Source organism: Temnothorax nylanderi, unplaced genomic scaffold (genome assembly GCF_030848795.1).
Source record: "Temnothorax nylanderi isolate EJ_2023f unplaced genomic scaffold, tnyl_v1.0 TNYL_tig0292_pilon, whole genome shotgun sequence".
Taxonomy (NCBI): domain Eukaryota; kingdom Metazoa; phylum Arthropoda; class Insecta; order Hymenoptera; family Formicidae; genus Temnothorax; species Temnothorax nylanderi.
Genome location: NW_027249354.1, coordinates 26,218 through 38,609, shown reverse-complemented (window position 1 = coordinate 38,609; position 12,392 = coordinate 26,218). Strand labels below are relative to the sequence as shown.

General features: G+C 31.9%; 1 long non-coding RNA gene across 1 annotated transcript; it reads right to left on the bottom strand.

The window, feature by feature from the left end:
• Positions 1-11,006: 11,006 nt before the first annotated feature.
• On the bottom strand, positions 11,007-11,996 carry LOC139780690 (uncharacterized). Its single transcript, XR_011720309.1, has 2 exons — positions 11,763-11,996; positions 11,007-11,657 (listed from the first exon to the last, which is right to left on the bottom strand). It is a non-coding gene; the product is annotated as an uncharacterized lncRNA (long non-coding RNA).
• Positions 11,997-12,392: the final 396 nt, after the last annotated feature.

The following is a 12,392-nucleotide window of genomic DNA, read 5'->3' as shown; positions in this document are numbered from 1 at the left end:
AAAGACACACTTACAATTGATTAATCAGAAATACGGAATTTAACATTGCGCGTGCAGACAATCAAACTTATCAATTACGCGAAAACATATTACGTAAAATTATATTATTAATGAATAATCAATGTATTATTGTTTTATTTGATTCTCCGATTCGCGATAATTCTCATTCCGAAATATTTATTTATTTATTACTTTACTTACAATAATACTTTTTTAAGTTATATCGATGCAACACTATAGTAATCGACTATGCGTCGTAAGTATAGCGTACTGAAATCTTTGAACTTGACCCGTCGAAGAACTGCTGAGAAGTGCCGCCGTATGCCGAGAGTTCTCTCCTTTTATAGGGTGTCCAAAAAGGTTCTATAAATTTTTCTGGAAAATTCTGGTTGGTTCTATAGATGACTCGTCCTAAGGATACCTATACATTTCTCAGGCTCAGGTACGTACATAGACGATGGTCACAACATTTTATGTTACCAACTATAATATTAACTTTTTACAAATTATATAAACTTTTAGACAAAAACTAAGACATTTCAAAGTTTCTTCAAAGTTTTTATTTTTATTGCTTTGAGCATTAGTTGCCTAAATTGTTTTAGAAACGCAGCAGAAATATGAGAATTTTTCTAATTAAAACAGAAAAAACATGAATTAATTACTTGCCAATTAACATTGACATTATAAACTTACCAAATTGTAAAGTTTTTAGTAATTTAATTTATAATTAAAATATCGTGAGTAATGCGCTGCAATCACAAGACTCTTTTCTAAATGCGAAGCTGAAAATTATAAGTTATTTAATGGCAAAATTTAGTGATATAAGATTTATTTAAATCATAGTATTATGGAATTAATAATCGTTAAATTTTGCATTAAATATATAAATTATTTAATGGCGAAATTTAGAGATTATTAATTCCATAATACTATTTAAATAAATCTTATATCGCGCTTTAAATGTATAATTTACCTGAACATAATCTAATCTAAAACAATCACATTTCAAATGAGTGTACAGAATAAGAGTGTAAAAAGAACAGAAAATAATCGATGTAAAATTATTTTATATAGTGTTAAGGATGTATATCCGTTATGTCAAAATAGAGGGGTAAAGCTGAAATTTACAGAGATTGTGCACTTATATATCCCAAAAACCTGTGTTAAATTTGTGATCGATTGTCTGACCCGTTTCTGAGATATCTGCTTTAAAAGTTTCAGAAATTGTATATATATAGATATAGTTCCCATGTAAATAACATAATATGTATCTCTGCTCCTGTACCGTAAAAATGAATGAAATTTTTATGGTACACTTCTATGACATCGAAAATTGCAATTACGGTTTTTTAAGTTTTTCTGTTAATATTTTTTTTTTCAACTTTTTTTGTTGATTTTTTTTGTTGAACGCAGACCTAGAAAATGGTTTTCGACACCATAATTATAAAGCTCGCCTTTGTACTCATACCTGTGTGATGGTCCCCCTCGCCGCCGACGATGTCCACCCGCCCCCCTCGCCGTCGAGATCCCCTCGCCCCACACCCCGCGCGGAGCACCACATATTTATGCTGATATTTAATTTTAGAAATTACATCATTAATTCAGTCGTAAAAAAATCCGTTTATTTAATCCGTCTTTTTACATAATATTTCATACTTCATACGCGACGACCCGGCATTAATAAAGTAGAAAGTTTCCAATCTGTTCGCGTAAAGATACACCCCAGTGAGAAGGCTAATGTCAATTCGATGTCAAAACGACGTCAATATCCTCGATATCATGTCAACGGGTGCTTTACATCTAACAGAGATCGAAATTGTCGACTTTTCGATATATAATGGAAATGATAAATTATAAGTAGAGGATAGTTTATTTCTCTCTAAAATCAAACAAATGCCTTTTTAATCTTGTAATTTTCGATTTTTGTTTAAAGTCAAAATAAGGTCGAAATATTGAAATTTTCGACTTTTTGCGTCATCGATAAAGTAGTTAATCGACAACATGCAGCGCCATCATTGCATCATGTTACGTCATCCGACCGGCGATTGTCGAGCCGCTCGACTCGAGCGCTATATCGCACGCGCTGTCTTGGGTCATTTTGCCGCCTAATGACGAGAATATTTCACGTGCGATTCGAAGAGAATTTCCTGTAATTCTGTACAGACTTTTTTGTTCGTTTGACTCGTCTATAATTATATTTGTGTTTGTGTGCACTTCTATGACGGAAGTTATAATAGAGAAGACAAAATAATACAAGATTTTGCATTAATTGGCCATCATGAACCATACGGAACGTCCTGTAAGTATACTCGATCATAATATGAGAAAGATGTTGCCTTTTCCTAATAACTCAATCTAAAGGAAAGTATAATCGCGTAGATCACTTTTGTATATTTAGCAGACAAATTCAATATTTCTTATTTTTTATTATTGCAATCTCGTTTGGGCAAATTCTATTCTTACAGGTTAGGAAATAATAGTTTATTTATAAATAATGAAAATTAATAATTGAGTATATAATTATTTTTTGAACTATAAAAATATATATTCCTAAATTTAATCAAACGATTCCCAAACAATTGCAGTAATAGAAAGTAAGAAATATTAAATTTGCTAAGTATACAGAGATTGCGTAGATTATTCTTTCACTATGAACAATCACAGAGTGAATGAAAAATAGATTTTAGAGCAGCATTGAAATGGTAAGTTAGTAAATTAGATTAGGATAATGCTAAAATATGAATGAGAATATATGGAAATATATATGTTGCAGTGCGTAAACAGATTAAACATTACACATGCTTGAAATCATTTGCTGACAGTAATTCTTCCTGATAAAAATATTTCCATGGTATTATTATCCCTTAAGCTCTTTATTGAAATTTGAAAAACATTAACTTTTAATTGGTTTTATATATTCCTTACATTTTATTCTTTTTAACATCACTGGCAATTTTAGTTCAACATATATATCTATGCATTTTTGGTCTTGTTAGTTATGCAATGATTTTTTACTATAATTTACTATAATTAAAACAAAACATTTTTTACTTCACGATCCTTTGTATATAATGGACTAACTTTTTTGTAGATTGATCAGAAAGCGTTGAAGCGTAAGCTCAACCGACAGCTTCAAAAAACTGAAGCTCGTAAAATTAAATTAGAGAATTATTTACGAATACTCAACCAGCCATATCCTTATAATAGTAATAACAGCATGTCTTCAGATGATTCTGTAGGTAGCTGTAACTTTGAGCAAATGTTTATAGAGGAAACAGAGCAAGAAGTTGGAGATAATAATGATCCAGTAAATATAATTAATGTTAGTGAGGAAGAAGGCAATGAATTTCAGCAGAATAATAGTAATGAAGATGAAGATAGAAGTGATGATGATGATGAGGAGGAGGAGGAGGAGGAGGAGGAGGACGACGACGACGACAATGACGACGACGACGACGACGATGACGACAACGACGACGACGACGTCATTGCATTTGCTGATGATCATGAAAGAGGTTTATATATTCGCGAAACAATTCGACAGTGGGCTTTAGAAGGAGGAGGTTTATCGATGATAAAATTAGATGCTCTCCTAGCTCGACTTCATCCTATTTTTCCTGAGGTACCACTTAGTTATAAGACTCTCCTGTCAACTCCAAAACATTTAGATGTGATTGAGTTCGAAGATAATACCCAAATGTGGTATAAAAGTATCCAAGCTAATTTAGATAGTATGAATCTTCGAGAATATTTACAAAGATTTAATAAAATAACCATCGATGTCAATGTAGATGGGCTACCTCTCTCAAAGAGCTCCAAGCAAAAATTTTGGCCAATTTTAGGCAAACTAGTTGGAAGCAAAAATGAGCCATTTATTATTGCAGTACATCATGGCAACAGTAATCCTGAGCCTGATGAATATCTCATGGATTTTGTTTTAGAAATTAAAGATCTGTCAGAAAATGGGTACACTTATGATGGCCAACTATATCAATTTGTTTTGAGGCATTACATTTGCGATGCTCCTGCTAGGGCCATGATGAAAGGTATCGTTGAACATGGTGGATATTACGCTTGTGAGAAATGTACTGTGGTTGGTGAATGGATTCAGAATAGGATGGTATATTTAGAGTTAGATCAGGTTTTGAGAACTGATGAATCATTCATGAATAGAGAACAGCCCTCTCATCATCGAGCTGAATCTCTTCTTGAAATCATTCCAACAGGTATGGTCAAACAGTTTCGATTGGATGTGCTTCATCTTGTTCATTTTGGAGTGTTTAAAAGATTATTGCTTGCATGGATGAAATGGAATGGTCCTTGGAAGCTACATCACACGGCAGTAGATGCAATCACATGTGCCTTGAAAACCATTGAAAGTTCATGTCCCTCAGATTTTAACAGAAAGCCAAGAGAATTTAATTTGGCACATTATAAGGCTACAGAATTTCGTAGAATTCTTTTGTATGATGGAATTGTTATTTTCAAAGATAATGTACTTAACAATGTATACAAACATTTTCTTCTTTTGCACTGTGGCTTGTATATTCTTAGCAGCCCTGTTCTAGTGCAGACCCATCTCGCTTATGCAGACGAACTGCTTAAACTATTTATCACGCATTCTGCAGTTATATTTGGTGACAAATTTGTCGTCTATAATGTTCATTCCCTGTGCCATTTAGTGCAGGAGTGTACTGCACATGGGAATGTGGAATCTTTTAGCGCATATCCCTTTGAGAACAAACTAAAATCGATTAAATCAATTTTGCAATCTGGCTATAAACCATTGCATCAAGTAGCATACAGAGATCATGAAAGAAACCACAACGTTGAGATTGTTTTAGAGGATAATAATCATATTCAGCTTAGCATGAAGCACTTTTTGCTTGAAGATAATGTTCAAGGCTCACAGTTTAGATGTGTCTCTGTTAATGGTGTTGTGCTGAAAATCAACAAAAGGGATTCTTGTTTTAGAACCAAAACAGGCGAAGTTGTATGTCTCCAAAATATAATTTTGCAAGATAGACAAGTAATTTTAGTGGGATTTTTGTTTCAAAATCATGCTGATGTATATGAATATCCTCTACGTTCTTCAATCCTGGGTATTGTTAAAGTATCAAACTTGGAAAAGCGAAGAGTTTTCTTTCGTCTTGAAGAAGTTGAGGCTAAATGCTGGCTTATACCAGATAGAAATTCATATGTGTGCCTTTGCTTCACACAATGCCTATGTTTCTATTATCTTTATTTCCAACAACGCTCGGTTTCCATCATTATCTAGCTAATTATTTATATATTAATATAATAGCTAAACTTTGCTTATTTCTTTATATCCAAGTCACAGTAGTGGTGGTGGTGAATTATATTGTTGAACTCCTTATTATGTTGTTGTAAATCATGTTTTTGATAATATTTTCTTTATTTTTCCAGTTTGTCGTGTTTAAGTTTCTAAATCAAGAAGATTCTGATAATGAATACTATGATGTTGGCTTGGCTCAATGGTTGGAGACCGAAATTGATGCAAACATGAAAACCAAAATAAAATGGCCTAGCGACTCTAAAGTAGCTGGGGATTTTGTCCGTAAAGAGAAGCCAGCCCATGTATCCTGGTCATTATCAGATGTTCTAGTGAAGAGATTTTATGGTAAGCTTTTATTTTTTAAAATTCTCATGTCATAATAAAGCTGATTTATAGCATATTCGATTTGTCGACTCTACCCGACTCTGAGTCGAGTCAGAGTCCAACTCGGGTCCATTCCGCCATGATAATTTAATTACAAATTAAACATGCGACTCGAGTCGACTCAGAGTCGGGTAGAGTCGTCAAATCGAATACGCTATTATTGTGGAATTAAAACACTTGTGGGAGGCTTCATTAAGCTACTTAGAATTGCCTAAGAAGAGTATTATTTAATTTAATATATATTTCAATAATATTTCTTTTTGAACGAATAAATGAATAACTTCTAATGTTATGCGTAGTATGGTTTTCCTTGAGCATGTTTTCCTTGAGCTTATAATCATAACTTGTTTTTTGTGACCCATGTATTTGTCCAGAATTAGATATTATTCACATTGTTTCCATGTATTTACATTTTTATTTTCAGATACGTACGTTAATGCAGCTCAGGCATGCAAACAATTTCTTTGCGACTCCAATTATGAAAGTTCTAAGGAGATGGGACGGGGACACAGAATTAAGAGAAAATCTAATCACCTTGACAGCTCTTCAGAAGAAGAACAAAATCAAGCAAATGTGAAATGCGGCAGTAATTCTAAAATTCCCTCTCCGCCTTATTTAAAACTAAGCGGCATGACTCCAAGGTCTTCAAAACATGAGAATCTCAAAAGAAATGCTTCACCAAGAATTGAAATTGTTGACTCTAAAAAAGCCAAGACAGAAAAAAATATTCTTCAGCACCTAAGGAAGAGTAATGGTTCATCTCGATCATCTGTCCAAAATCTGGAGACATTAAAGAACAAATCTGGCGGTGAAGTCCGAATAGTTGTTGAGCCAAAAACATTGAAAGAATCCAGTAAAATGAAACAAAAGGCAATCCATTCCACATTATTGACGGAGGCATTACAAAAAGCGACACTGAAAGAAAATCGTGAAAAGAAATCAAAAGAAGCAACCCAAACATTTGTGTCTCATTCTGACACTATTGATGAAACTCTGTCTTCCACATCTTCCAATAAAGAGGGAAGGAATGATGCAAATTCACCAACTTTATTTACTGATACTGCAAAGTACATTTCTGGGAAAAATAATTGTAATATGGAGGAAATACCGAAATCAGATTTGTGTTCTCCATCTGCTACTACTGCGAATCTTTCTGACAGTTTTTGTGATTCCGTATCAAATTCATCACATGACGAAAATACCGAAATTCATGATATTGTAGACGAAAATGTATCAGAAGACAATAATATATCTCATCAGATTTCAAATAGAGCAATGGAGAGTCGTAAGTCTAAATTTCCATTTTAAAGATTATGTTGTTGATGTTGTTAAATGACTATGGTCTAATTTTCAATGATATCTAAAGCAATGCCATTTTTGTTTAAAAGGATTTGATGTTAAAAGTCAAGTGAGTCTGTCCTCCCTCAAAAAAGAGATGACACTGGTTAGCAGTAAACTAGATATTGTAATTATGAATCAGGAACGACTCAATCGATTCATAATGCCTACTGAGAAAGTAGTAAAGAGACCAAGCAAACTTCCTTCTCTTCCCATAAAGACTGAGAGAGAATTGGCAAAAATGGAGCAGTTTCTGTCTGAAGAAAACAATCTGTCTGCCACTGTGAGTATGCATATTTACAATGTTTAAAATAAAATTAATTGGCGATAATTGTAGAGACTTGTTAAAAATAAAAATAAATAAATTAGAAAAATGGCATTTGCAAGCTAGCGTAAAACTTTGAACGCGTACTTTTATTTTAATTATAATATAATGCATTAAAATTTCGACGCAAAGTAAATAACTTGAATATTTTAAGCTTTTTTGGATCTTTCTCAACATAATAAATAAATAAAATCTTTAGAATTTAATTTAATTAATTTTTTTAGAGTTTAATAATACTTTTCATTGTATACATTTGTCAAAAACTTTTGACTTATTAAATCTTTTTTATTTTTGCAAATTTATGTATTCTAATACAATAATCTTTAATTCGACTAAAATACCTATTGACTCACGAACTAATGTAGTTTATAAAATTGATTGCAATGATTGCACGGCAACCTACATCGGCCAAACAAAAATAAGACATTTGCGTACTCGTATTAAAGAACATTGTAATAACATTAGGCTACATACTTCGTGCCATTCAGTCATTAGCAAACACAAATGCGAATTCGGACACGATTTTAATTGGAAATCTCCTATCATTGTACACAACGAAAAACACGTGAGAAAGAGAGAGATCGCTGAAATGTTTCTTATAAAGAAACACAACAATACGATCAATTTACATAAGGACACAGAAAATTTAACGAATATCTATGACAAAATAATAAAGGTCGTATAAGTGTTTTAACTGTTTACTTGACAAGACGTTCTCTCTCTGCCTACACGTCGACCAGATTGTTTTAATCTCACGGTTTTTTAAAAATGTGACGAATCCCTAATTTCTCACAGCGTATATGCAAGTATGTTCGAAAACTTATATATATTTTTTATCCTCTACTTTAGTTATCCATGTAATATTTAATTTATATTGTCTTTTTTCTCTTTTTTTGTTTATATAGACTCACTTGATAAGGACCAAAAAATAATGGTCGAAACGTCGTGTACTTAATTCAATAAAATTGCTAGTTTTATTCGAATTAAAGATGTATTTTAATTTACTACTAGCGACTCTCTGAAAGAATTATTTGAACATTTTATATATTCTATTATATGATCACTTTCTAATAATAATTTTGTTTTTTTATTTTTTAGTCATTCTATGAATTTGGTTGTAAAATTCCAAGCAATATTACGTTTAAAACGGGACATAAAACATCTATATAAGACGTTTTTAAAACATTTTATGATATAATGTCTTAAAAATGTCTTATATTATGTTCCAATTTTAGACGTAATGTTGTCTGGATGCTTCAAAAATTATGTGTTGCAGTGTGCTTACATGTCACGGTACGTGAATCTGGAAAAGGTTAAAGCTTCAACCTTTAAAATTCTGAGGAATGTTGTGACTAATTCTTTGGCTAAACAGTTTAGTTTTAAAGGATCTGGTACTAATAAAAAGGCTTTTCGAAGTTTGAAACTTTATTTTGTAATTGAAGGTAATCTGCTATTTATTATTAATTTTTATTTTTATTTAGCATAAACTGATTTTTTATAATAATTGGTCAGAAAAATGTGAAATTTTCAAAATTTTATTTTACTGTTGCATTTCATACTTTGAATATTATACTTTTTCAGGTGCATTTGTGTCAAAAGAAGAAAAATTTAATCTAACTTTAGTAGAATCAGCAACTAGCCAGTGGCTAATAAATGCTGCATGGCGCAAACAGGAAGATGGCTCTTATTCACAGAGATCTACAAGTCATAAACACAGAAACTCTCCTTTTTCCAACAAAAGTCACATATCACAAGATGAAGAATCTTCTGTATCAAGCCATTGCTCTTCGAGAAGCCAAAGATTGAAAGGGAACTCTAACTTAAGTCGTCGCTCTCCCAAGAAATGTCACAGATCCAAAGAGATATCTCGATCAAGCTCACTCTCTCTAGGAAAAAAATCTTAGTAGTCTTTGTGCTGTATTAATAAGTTTCCAAAACAAACATTTAGTTTTATTTTGGTTATCAAATTTTATTTTATTATTTTAATTTTAAAATTTTATGTTGCTGTTGCTTATGTTGTCTCATATCTAGAATATATCTAGAATTAACTTTTTTATTTGTGTCCAAAGAAGAAATTTTAATCTATATATAATAATATATGTGAAGCTATACTACTATCTGTTAAAGTCTATATCACTCTATAACTGATTATATGTTTGAGAATTATTAATCTTTATTCTTTTTGTTGGCAATTATGTACACATTAACATCGGTTAACTTTAATCTTGATTTAAATTATATCCATCTTTTTCATGAACTTATCTAAAAGGACAAAGATATATAATTTAAACTGAGGTTAAAATTGACTGATTTTGGTGTGGAATCGCCTCAGAGTTATTAAAACTTCACGTTTCTACAGCCTTATTGATTTAATGTTAATGAGAGTGTATGACTTAGAATATTATATAATCCATAGTTTTAAGCATAACTTGTAAAATTTGTCATTAAGTTCTGGCTTCGGCTGTTAAATAATAACATTTTTCTATTTTTTAACATAAGTCAGACAAAACATTTGATTTATTTGTAATAATGTGTATGTTGCTATTTTTGTATCTTTAGTTTAATGATATTTAAGCATTTTTGTTGGAATGAGCTAGTCAGTTCTTTTTCTCTATTTTCTTATAATTTTGCTATGATTACTAATATATATTTTCAAATTGTAAAGTATGTGCGTGTTCATAAGTTGTCGCATACTATTTCCTACAAAAAGAAATTGCTGATGTTACATTCTCCATGAAAAATATATTTTTAAGAAATATATAAAGAGTATTAACATATATTTAATTTAATATATTTAATATATAATTTAATATATTTAATATATAATTTAATATATTTAATTTAATATATTAAATACATATATTTAATATATTTAATTCAGCTAACACTTCTGACGGTGTTTTATAGACGTCTTTACTATATAGCAGCATCTCAAATTGTCATGAATATTTCTATTTCGTTATTTTTTATTTTTGAGAAAATAAACTAAAAATTACTTTACATTGATATAATTTCAAAACCAAAAAAGCATCGAAAAATGTTAAAGCAGCAATCAATTTAAGTTAAAATAATGTTAAAATTCTGTCAAAATAAATAAATGGCGATCGACGATCGATATTGAAATCACATCGATTTGATGTGATTTCGACGTCGAAAACATATCGAACGGAGGGGTCAGAAAACACTCGAATCGATGTGAATTTCGATGTGAATTCGACATCGTCATTTTGAGGTTGATTCGAGGTCGAATTGATACATCATTTCTCACTGGGACGGTACTTGGCGCGAAACACTATCGTGTCTCTTGACATAGTCAGACAAGACATTCTCCAGATATTAGACTCCAGATAGACACATGTGGATATTTTTCCTTCATCTGAGCAAAGAAGTCGCTATTGTGATCATGCATTACATGAATCGCTTTCAGTTTAGGATGCTGCTCGAAAATTGCGGAACTAGATAACTGCCGCAAGTATACTTGTTTTACATCTTTACAAAGTGTCAGCTCGTTGATATCGTCAGGATGATCTACCAAATTGATTTCTTTCAAGCGTTGACAGGAAGAAAACAATCTATGGAACAAATGTCTATTGAGTGTGTAATCGTTCCTGTAACAAAAGCCACATATTATTACGGTTCAATCGCAAAGAAAAAAAACAACCGTTCATGATGTTTGCAAGAGATGTAAATTTCGAAAACATACAAATTTCAATAATAAAGAATATGATAATATGCATTAAAAAAATATAGCACAAACTTACATCCATAAAATACACAGTTTTCGTAAATTTTTGCACTCACAGAGGTCGTCAATATTTCGCGACGAAATAATACCTCCCGATCCTTTCTAAAAAAAGGCATGTTAAGTCGATAGTCGAATTTATTGTTGCCGCTTTTCCGCGATGCTGATTGGTTTTCTCGCTGCGCTTACTTCATTTGCAGCTGTCATCGTATATTTTGACAGTTGTGTGTATCAAGAAATTAATAGTGTAATAGTAATAGCATGATGTTAAAGCTAAATAGCGCGCGCGAAGCGCGCGTCTGTGGTGCTAGTATATCTAAAATTTCCAAGTCTGGACACGAATTTCTTAACTGCATTGTAATTGCGTCTGCATCTAGATCTTCTGTTACACCGCCGGGGCAAAGTAAGACACGCATTCGTCGAGTTTTTTGCAGTATTTTACAAACAGGTAAAAGGTTTAGCTGTTCTAAATGTCATTCTAAGGTCTAAATGTTCTAGACCTTTTATGTTGCGGATGTTCGAGAGACCTTTATCCGTTAATGCGTTGCCTCGATATGCAGCGAGATCCAATACTAAAAATAATATATACATATATATATATATATATATTGGTATCACATCCAATTTACCCGTAATCTTAACAATTCATATTTATAATATTAAATTAATTTAATTACCTTTCAAATTTTTACATATCCTCGAAATTTTTAATAAAACAAGGTTATTAACAGAATAGCAGTCTCTTAACCGCAGGTGAGTTAAAAACCTGCCAAATTTGTTTATCAATCTTCAAATGTGCAACAAAAAATCCACTTGATGTTAAATCCAACTGTTTTAAAAATTTACTTGTAGGTGCAAAAAAAGATATTATATATTATGGATGTGAGTAGAATTTTTATATTGTATATTACGTAAATTTAAACAATTTAATTTAAAGAGACTACGATCCCGTGTTATTCTTCTGAGACGTTTATTTACTGCATACATGTGACTCAACGACCTCATATCTAGGTTTTTTAATATTTTTAGAATTATTTCGTCCTGCAAAGATAAAAAATCAAATTTCAATACATGAGATTGCATATGGTGGTCGCGTGTACCCCTACCAAAGATAGCACTACACTAATTAACCGCGTTTTCTCGCGAGCGCTCGGCCGCGCTGACTTAAGTATGTAAACAAATTCGACAACAATATTCATTGCCCCGATCGACGCTCTCACCGACGATCTCGTTAGACGACATAAGCTATAGGCGAACATGTACATGTGGAGAGTCATACCATCGTGACCCGCAGAGAGTCGCATGGT